Source organism: Schistocerca gregaria, chromosome 10 (genome assembly GCF_023897955.1).
Source record: "Schistocerca gregaria isolate iqSchGreg1 chromosome 10, iqSchGreg1.2, whole genome shotgun sequence".
Taxonomy (NCBI): domain Eukaryota; kingdom Metazoa; phylum Arthropoda; class Insecta; order Orthoptera; family Acrididae; genus Schistocerca; species Schistocerca gregaria.
Window position 1 is genome coordinate 67,308,273 of NC_064929.1, and position 8,837 is coordinate 67,317,109.

At 46.8% G+C, this 8,837-nt stretch overlaps 1 non-coding gene across 1 annotated transcript; it reads right to left on the minus strand.

The window, feature by feature from the left end:
* Window positions 1-7,897: 7,897 nt before the first annotated feature.
* Trnas-cga (transfer RNA serine (anticodon CGA)) lies at window positions 7,898-7,972 on the minus strand. Its single transcript has one exon. It is a non-coding gene; the product is annotated as a tRNA-Ser (tRNA).
* Between the last annotated feature and the right edge of the window lie 865 nt (window positions 7,973-8,837).

Genomic DNA, 8,837 nt, shown 5'->3' on the forward strand with positions numbered 1-8,837 from the left:
TATGAGCACCCGCTCGTAAGTAAGTTTTCTCACGTTTCCCGTAACTGTCATAGCACTTGCAGTGGATCCTGATGCAGTTTGGAATTCCTGTGTCATGGTCTGGATAGATGTCTGCCTATTACACATTACGACCCTCTTCAACTGTCGGCGGTCTCTGCCAGTCAACAGACGAGGTCGGCCTGTACGCTTTTGTGCTGTACGTGCACCTTCCGTTTCCACTTCACTATAACATCGGAAACAGTGGACCTAGGGATGTTTAGGAGTGTGAAAATCTCGCGTACAGCCGTATGACACAAGTGAAATCCAATCACGTGACCACGTTCGAAGTCCGTGAGTTCGGCGCAGCGCCCCATTCTGCTCTCTCACGATGTCTAACGACTACCGAGGTCGCTGATATGGAGTACGTAGCAGTAGGTGGCACCACAATGCACCTAATACTAAAAATGTATATTTTTCGGGCTTCCGGATACTTTTCACCACATTGCGTACCATACTTTGAAATCGGAAATCGCTATTGAATTCGATATTACGAAATCCACACTGTCAAGCGTGTGCGGAGAATGCCACATTCCAGGCATTACCTCTCACCACGGACAACACAGTGGCCGACGGCCTTCACTTAACGACCGACAGCAGCAGCGTTTGCGTAGAGTTGTCAGTGCTAACAGACAAGCAACACTGCCTTATATAACCGAAGAAATCAATGTGCGTCGTACGAAGTACGTATCTGTTATGAGAGTGCGACCAAATTTGGGGTTAAAAGGCTATGGCAGTGGATGACCGGCGGGAGTGCGTTTGCTAAGAGCACGAGATCGCCTGCAGCGCCTCTCCAGGGTTCGTGACCATATCAGTTGGACCGTAGACGACTGAAAAACCCTTGGCTTAGTCAGATGAGTTTTTTCAGTTATTAAGAGCTAATGCTAGAGTTCGAGTGCGGCGCAGACCATACGCAGCCACGGACACCGGTTGTCAACAAGGCACTGTGCAAGCCGGTGGTGGCTCCATAATGTTGTGGTCAGTGTTTACATGCAATGGACTGGGTCCCCTGGTCCATCTGAACCGATCATCGACTGGAAATAGTTATTTTCGGCTACTTGAAGACCATCAGTAGTCATTCACGGACTTCATGTCCCCAAGCTACGGTGAAATGTTCATAGAAGACAATGCGTCATGTCACCAGGCCACATGTGTTAGGGATTGGTTTGAATAACATTCCGGACAACTTGAGCGAGTGACTTGGCCACCCAGACCACCCGACAAGAATCCCATCGAACATTTATCGTACATAATTGAGAAGTCAAAAAATGTGCAAATGTGCGTGGAATCTTATGGGACTAAACTGCTAAGGTCATCAGTCCCTAAGCTTACACAATACTTAGCCGAAATTATCCTAAGGACACACACTCGAACCTCCGCCTGGACCAGCTGCACAGTACATGTCGAGAGTTCAGGTAGTGCACAAAATCCTGTACCGGCAACACTTTCGCAATTATGGACGGCTATAGAGGCAGCATTGTTCATTATTTCTGCAGAATTCCAACTACTTGAGTCCATATGCCGAGCTGCTGTCCTACGGAGGGTAAGAGGAGGTCCCACACGCTATTATGAAGTATCCCATGACTTTTTCCAGAGTAAGTTCACAGAACTAAAGACAAATAGAAAAATAGCTTAGCAAAGGACTTGGAAGAGCACTTGAATGGAATGGATAGTGTCTTGAAACGAGGGTACAAGATCAACAAAAGCAACACGAGGATAATGGAATGTATTCGAATTAAGTCGGGTGATGATGAAGGAATTATGCTATTTGGGGAGCAAAATAACTGATGATGGTCGAAGTAGAGAGGATATAAAATGTAGACTGGCAATGGCAAGGAAAGCGTTGCTGAAGAAGAGAAATTTGTTAACATCGAGTATAGATTTAAGTGCCAGGAAGTCATTTCTGAAAGTATTTGTATGGAGTGTAGCCATGTATGGAAGTGAAACGTGGACGATAAATAGTTTAGACAAGAAGAGAATAGAAGCTTTCGAAATGTGGTGCTACAGAACAATGCTGAAGATTACATGGGTAGATCACGTAACTAATGAGGAGGTACTGAACAGAATTGGGGAGAAGAGAAATTTGTGGCACAACTTGACTAGAAGAAGGGATCGGTTGGCAGGACACGTTCTGGGGCATCAAGGGATCATCAGTTTAGTATTGGAGGGCAGCGTGAAGGGTAAAAATCGTAGAGGGAGACCAAGAGATGAATACACTAAGCAGATTCAGAAGGATGTAGGTTGCAGTAGGTACTGGGAGATGAAGAAGCTTGCACAGAATTGAGTAGCATGGAGAGCTGCATCAAACCAGTCTCAGGACTGAAGACCACACACACAGCTTATTGTTGCCGGTAGTGGACACATGGTTTTGAAGTAAAGTATGAATATACATATTTATTTGCAGAATTTCCATTATACAGTGTTTTGTAAACAGAATTTCAAATATAAAAATGGTTCAGATTGCTCTAAGCACTATGGGACTTAACATCTGATGTCATCAGTCCCCTAGAACTTAAAACTACTTAAACCTAACTAACCTAAGGACATCACACACATCCATGCCCGAGGCTCTATTCGAACCTGCGACCGTAGCAGCAGCGCGGTTCCGGACTGAAGCTCCTAGAACCGCTCGGCCACAGCGGCCGGCTTCAAATATAAAGATGCTGCACTTTCGCAAATACACAAGTGCTGTTATTTCAATACAGATTCAAACATGTTATAATATGAATTATTCATACATCTCATTTAGACAACAAATATTTGTAAATACGTCAGATTGGCTGTATGTTATCAAATGCCTGCACACACAAAGCAAATTTGTCTCAAAACATGTTGAATGAACAAACGGACTTTAGCAGCTATGGTTTTCAGTGATTTTAAAATTTTATTTTGTCCTAAATGTACGAATAATGCAAACATTTGGTAACATACAGCCTCAATTGAGATATCCACATAGTACTTAGAAACCATGTATCCACTACTACAACAGTAAGTTATTTATTGATTTGTCTCAGTTTTGTAAACTTAAATTCCCAATATACCATTTCGTAATATACCAATTTCGACTTACCAGGAGCAGAATTAAGCTAAGATTTTTAAAAAGAAGGTAATTGATTTTATTTGTAAAAACACTTCAAAATGAGCTCCCAGGGCGTTAAATGCATTGTGCGTTGGAATAAAATCACGTTTGTGACTATAGGTGGTTGTTCTTTATTTTACGAAAATAGTATATTCACGGGATAAACATTGACAGCACTGAATAAAATTAAGATATATATGAATGCTGCGAACGAAATGAGCAGAAACTTATTTTATGCTGTTAGGTTAGTCCCTAAACACACTCTAGGAATCCTCAACATTTTCGGAAAAAAGGCGAAATAGTTATGACAGGAAGAAATATACAAGTAAATGTCATTGCTGGTTCTTTCAATCACAGCAGTTTCACCTTTCATTTTTTTAATCAGGCTGTAGTCACAAAAACGAAGAAACTCACTACCGAGAAAACACATTCGTTTATGTAAATGATATCGAATGTTATTTAACATACTTCTGCTACATGAATAAGAATGTCCACGAGTGGACCTTCGGCTCCGAAAGCCCATTTCGATGATGTTTTGTTGGCTGTTTCGCTCGGTGACACTTGTTGATGGCCCATCATTGATATCTGCAGCAATGTGCGGAAGGGTTGCACTTTCTTCAGTCTAGTATCTCCTGTTCTTGCAGGATCATCACGATAAAATGAGAGAAATCAGGGCTCGCATGATAAAAGTTAAGTGCCCGTTTTTCCCACGTGCCTCTCGAGAGTGGAAAGGTGGAGAGACAGCATGAAAGTGGTTCATTGAACCCTCTGCCAGGCACTTAATTGTGAATAGCAGAGTAACCGCCGGCCGGAGTGGCCGTGCGGTTCTAGGCGCTACAGTCTGGAGCCGTGCGACCGCTCCGGTCGCAGGTTCGAATCCTTCCTCGGGCATGGATGTGTGTGATGTCCTTAGGTTAGTTAATTCTAGGCGACTGATGACCTCAGAAGCTAAGTCGCATAGTGCTCAGAGCCATTTGAACCAAGCAGAGTAATGAGATGTAGAGATCTTTGTCCGGCCGGATTTCTGATATTCACGGTAATGGCAAGTTACGGCGCGCGGTCGGTGCTCCGTGCTGTTAGCTGCTGTGGGCGAGACGACGCGGTCTTTCTCGCCAGCTAGAGTCCGCAGAGGAAGTGCACCGTCACGGCGAGGAGGTAACGCGATACAGGCGGCAGGCGGCTGGCGTATGCAGAAGACTCTGCTGTGTGTGTGTGCGTGTGTGCCGTGCGTGACGCACAATCTCCGAGGTGCGTGTGGCCACACGCACCCCGCCTCGCGATAAAACTGCGGCGCCCTCCGCGAGCACGACCCCATCTCCGCGCACTCTGCTATCACCTTGCTCTCGCCTCTACAACGACTCCACCGACTCCACCAACCACATTTCGGCGGCTGGTCAGGGATATTCTCTGAGAAGGGAAGAGCGTGACCGCAAACGCTGAGAACCGCACGGAAATGTGTTTTGAAACTTAAACCGCTGTAACTTTTCTGGCTCTGGGAGCTACTACACTACTGGCCATTTAAAGTGCTACACCACGAAGATGACGTGCTACAGATGAGAAGTAGATGCTGTATTATATGCAAATGATTAGCTTTTCAGAGCATTCACACAAGGTTGGGAAGTTGGCATCCGATTTCTCATACAAAAACAGCAGTTGACCGGCGTTGCCTGGTGAAACGTTGTTGTGATGCCTCGTGTAAGGAGGAAAAATACGTACCATCACGTTCCCGACTTTGATAAAGGTCGGATTGTAGCCTGTCGCGATTGCGGTTTATCGTATCGCGACATGCTGCTCGCGTTGGTCGAGATCAAATCACTGTTAGCAGAATATGGAATCGACGGGTTCAGGAGGGTAATAAGAAACGTCGTGCTGGATCCCAAAGGCCTCGTATCACTAGCAGTAGGGATGACAGCCATGGCTGTAACGGATCGTGCAGCCACGACTCGATCCCTGAGACAACAGATGCGGACGTTTGCAAGACAACAACCATCTGCACCAACAGTTCGACGACGTTTGCACAGCAGCGTGGACTATCAGCTCGGAGACCGTGGCTGCGATTACCCTTGACGCTGCATCACAGACAGGAGCGCCTGCGATGGTGTACTCGACGACGAACCTGGATGCACGAATGGCAAAACGACATTTTTTCGGATGAGTCCAGGTTCTGTTTACTGAATGATGATGGTTGCATCCGTGTATGGCGTCACCGCGGTGCACGCACACTGGAAGCGTGTATTCGTCATCGCCATTGGTTACACGTCTCTGTCACCTCTTGTTGGCATTGACGGCATTTTGAACAGTGGGCGTTACAATTCAGATGCGCTACGATCCGTGTAGCTACCCCTCATTCGATTCCTGCGAAACCCCACATATTTCAGCAGGATAGTGCACGACCGCATGTTGCAGGTCCTGTACGGGCCTTTCTGGATACGGGAAATGTTCGACTGCTGCCCTGGCGAGCACATTCTCCACATCTCTCTCCAACTGAAAACGTCTGGACAATGGTGGCCGAGCAACTGGCTCGTCACAACACGCCAGTCACTACTCTTGATGAACTGTGGTATCGTGTTGAAGCTGCATGGGCAGCTGTACCTGTACACGCCATCCCAGCTCTGTTTGACTCAATGCCCAGCCGCATCAAGGCCGTTATTATGGCGAGAGGTGGTTGTTCTGCTTACTGATGTCTCAGGATCTGTGCACTCAAATTTGGTGCAAATGTAATCACATGTCAGTTCTAGTATAATATATTTGTCCAATGAATACCAGTTTATCATCTTCATTTCTTCTTGGTGTAGCAATTTCAATGGTCAGTAGTGTAAAAAGTTATATATATAATCCTCACATGGCAGAGAATTTGGTTCGGTTTCTAACATTTAGGCATCGCGGCGAAGTCATATGGGACAAGGGGACTGGAGGCCCAATATCTGAACTGTGCTGGTCATATGGGGACGTCTCTTCACTTTAATTCTACTGTTATTCGCCCGTAGGCAAAATGCAGGTGGCTGCGTTTACCGGCGTTCAACAGCAGAAGAGGCGCGCGCAGCCACTATTCTGAAAGTTCAGCTGTTGGCGGTGAGTTAATGACGACAGCATCATCAGCGCTCGCGGCGACAAACACCCCTCCCCCACTCGCCCGCTACCCGCAGTGCAGTAGCAACGTCATTAGCAACAATGAGTCAGTCAGTCCCCCCCCCCCCACTCCTCTCCATCCAACACTCCACACTAAACGCTCGTCTGCCGCGTTCTCTGTCCCCTCCCTACCCCACCATACAGTCCGCAAGCGCGCGGCGCGACAACAAACAGTTTATTCACTTAAACGGACCGCCGCCACACACCGCTAGCCTTTGCGCTTTCCGCGAAAGCCCGGCGCGCGCTGCCAACAATACACAAACAATTCCGCCGACTGCGCGAAACTGCCGCCAGAGGCCAGCACGGGCGCTCCTCGTTAACATGTGACGCTCGCACCGCGCATTAAAAATGTTGCCAACCTACGCACACGAAAGCAAAGCGCAGCTGCCGGCGCTCTCACGTATTTTCCCCCCACCCACTGCACGTGCGTATGCAGGCCTGTTGACAGTGCTGCCAATCACAGAGCCAGATGCTTTTGTGAGCACAGCGCTTTAAAGGGGTGGGGGAAGGGAGGGTGGGAGAGCGACGGACAACTGACTGCGGCTGGTAGAGAGCCACCAGCGGCAAATTCCACCGCAGGATGATATTTTTAATCCGTTTTATTGGCCGCAGCCGATACAGTTCATTATACTGCGCGGTGCTTCCCTCTGGCTTCGCCTGCAACCCCCCTACCCCTTCCCGACCAGTCGCCAACTCTTTTTTTTTTTTTTTTCCCCGGACACACAGAGGAAGTGTCGCCAGCGCTCAGTCTAAATGAGCGGCCACTTGACAAAATTGGGGGCTCAAAAATATTAACCGGTGTATTTTCCACCGTTGCCAATTCCCGATTCGCAAATAAACGCCCCCAGTACAACTGAATGCCGGGCAGAGACGTCACACGTGCTGTAGAAACCGCCATGTCGGATGCTGGTTACCGTGAAAAAGTACCTCATCACACATCTGAATGAAACCCTTTCAGTTTTCAAGTCGTGTCTGAGCGAATCAAATGCCCAAGCTTTGTAAATGTCACTATCATATTTATCTACATTAATGATGAAACTGTAAAAGCGTCGAGTCTGTCTGTTTGAACATGCTAATCTCAAAAACTAGGGTCTACTAACAGAATTTTCATAAGCAACTTGAGAGAACAGAAAATAAACTTTTTTTTTATTCCAGCCTTCAGTTGCAAGGTAATTTTTACTCGTTTCCAGTAATGGAATCTTCTTCAGAAGAAAAAAATAAATTATTTTGAGAGCCAAACACTGGCCATATCACAGATTAAAAGTTAAAGCAATAAAGACGCATAATCATAAGATTATATCTGTCAAAATTAAAACCATTAAGGCGAACGTAGACGGAGTTACGCCGGCCAGACATAAGGACCACACGTGAGCGGCACGCAAAACTAAACGAGTAAAAAATTTCCTTGCAACTGAAGGCTGAAAAAAAAATTGTTTACTTTCTGTACATTTCACGGTTACTCTACGTGCTGCATTATGTTAAAGATTTGTAAACTTGAGAGTAGCCTGAGGCAACATACACTGATGATCAAAAACGTTTTGACCAGCTGCTTAATACCGTGTTTGTCCGTCTTTGGAACGAAATATTGCACTGAATGTGCGTGTCAGGGATCACACAGTTTGTTGGCAGAAACTTCCTGGCAGATTAAAACTGTGCGCCCGACCGAGACTCGAACTCGGGACCTTTGCCTTTCGCGGGCAAGTGCTCTACCAACTGAGCTACCGAAGCACGACTCACGCCCGGTCCTCACACCTTTACTTCTGCCAGTATCCCGTCTCCTACCGTCCAAACTTTACAGAAGCTCTCCTGCGAACCTTGCAGAACTAGCACTCCTGAAAGAAAGGATACTGCGGAGACACGGCTTAGCCACAGCCTGGGGGATGTTTACAGAATGAGATTTTCACTCTGCAGCGGAGTGTGCGCTGATATGAAACTTGCTGTCAGATTAAAACTGTGTGCCCGAGCGAGACTCGAACTCGGGACCTTCTGTAAAGTTTGGAAGGTAGGAGACGGATACTGGCAGAAGTAAAGCTATGAAAACCGAGCGTGAGTCGTGCTCCGGTAGCTCAGTTGGTAGAGCACTTGCCGGCGAAAGGCACAGGTCCTGAGTTCGAGTCTCAGTCGGGCACACAGTTTTAATCTAACAGGAAGTTTCATATCAGCGAACACTCCGCTGCAGAGTGAAAATCTCATTCTGGTTAGTTGGGAGGTTTGTGGAGGTAAGTGGCATTACATGTCTACGCACAGGTCATGTAATTCGCCTAAATACAGGCCTCTGATTTATGTCTCGTCCTATCGCGATCCAGATGTGTTCCATACGATTTACATCAAGCGAATTTGGTCGCCAAGACATCAACGTGAGTTCATAGTAATCAACAAGTGTTGGCAAACGAACAAGGCAAAGAAACATCATCCATATGGGTATTCGGAGCCGAAGACCCACTCGTGCACTCTTGATGACTGCATGACACAAAGCTTTACGCCTCGCCTCGTCCCATCAATGACAGTGGACTGTTGATGACTGGGAACGTGTTGCCCCGATTGGACGAGTCTCAAATAGTCTCGAGAGGATGGGCGTGTACGGGTGTGGAAA